This window comes from Mustela putorius, unplaced genomic scaffold (assembly GCF_011764305.1).
Source record: "Mustela putorius furo isolate JIRA1106 unplaced genomic scaffold, ASM1176430v1.1 tig00003850_pilon_pilon_pilon, whole genome shotgun sequence".
Taxonomy (NCBI): Eukaryota; Metazoa; Chordata; class Mammalia; order Carnivora; family Mustelidae; genus Mustela; species Mustela putorius.
The window spans coordinates 431,242-432,415 of NW_025422002.1; the positions used below are offsets into that span (position 1 = coordinate 431,242).

General features: G+C 37.1%; 1 pseudogene; it reads right to left on the reverse strand.

The window, feature by feature from the left end:
* Positions 1–270: 270 nt before the first annotated feature.
* Positions 271–493, reverse strand: LOC123387221 (annotated as a pseudogene).
* Between the last annotated feature and the right edge of the window lie 681 nt (positions 494–1,174).

Below are 1,174 nucleotides of genomic sequence, written 5' to 3' on the forward strand. Positions count from 1 at the left end.
CCTTCCTCTTCTGCACACATTTATATGCACTTAGTTATTTTTTTTCAGCTAGCGTAATCATTTATTGTGGTATCTTTCTTAGGGAACACTGTTTTTTTTTGTTTGTTTGTTTGTTTGTTTGTTTTACTGTTACACAAGTTTATTTAACAAAAAAGTCCAACATGAAAATGCACGTGACCTAATTTTTATATTGTAGTAGAAAAGGTACTCTCAAGAGGGGACATGTGGAAGCAGTTGATTTCTTCTGATGAACACACCCATTGTTTATACTCATTCCAAGTCTTCTAACATGATGACATTATTTCCTCGTGTTACCACCATTCCAATATTGTTCTGTTGCCCACTAGTTGCCATCTCCACACATTCATCTATCTCAATAATTAAACGGATCAAACCCCCACAATAGTCCTTGGACATGTCAGCCACCATTTAATTTCAAGGATAATTTCTTGTCCATAAATTTTTCCAACTCTGGAGGGTGAGCTTTGCTCATGGTATCTAGTTGGTGAGCGCAAAGTTGCCTCCAGGCAACAACTTTTATACCACAGCTTTAAAAAGTGACCTTAAGGTGCATAGCCGCTTGACTTTGTGATTCATTCATAGGTCCTTTCAGGTTAAATCTGCCTGTTGTCCATTGTTCCCCTACTTTTCCCATCACTCCCTTTTAGGGCTTTCCTGCATTTGAAATTTAGATCATTAACTTTAAGGAAGAAATGGCAGAATCTCAAAACTGGCATACATTACGAGAAAGCAGCCTGGGGGCTACACATACTCTTCCAAATTTTAATACTCCCAGGTGCTTTTTTTATTGAAAACACTGCAACTCTACCCAGTATTTGGTATGCTGCCCTGCTTACCAAGAGTGCAAATCTAGTGTAAGCCTTATTCTTAATAAGGCTACCAGAATCAGAGCCAATCAAAAAAGGAACAGCCTTCATAAATATTCACACCTCACCAGAGACTTAGCTGTAACAAGTAATGAATAGTCATAGGGAATCTCATCATTGACTGAGATCCATCAACGCAAAAACAAAACCCCATTTCCAAAAGCAAAATAAAAGAAGCGTGTCTATAAAAGGCTAAGAGTAGTGTTATGAGAACATTATTTCAGTTTAGAGATGTTTCTGTTATATTCCATGTATCATTTATTTTCTCCCCCACTGAGATTAAATAT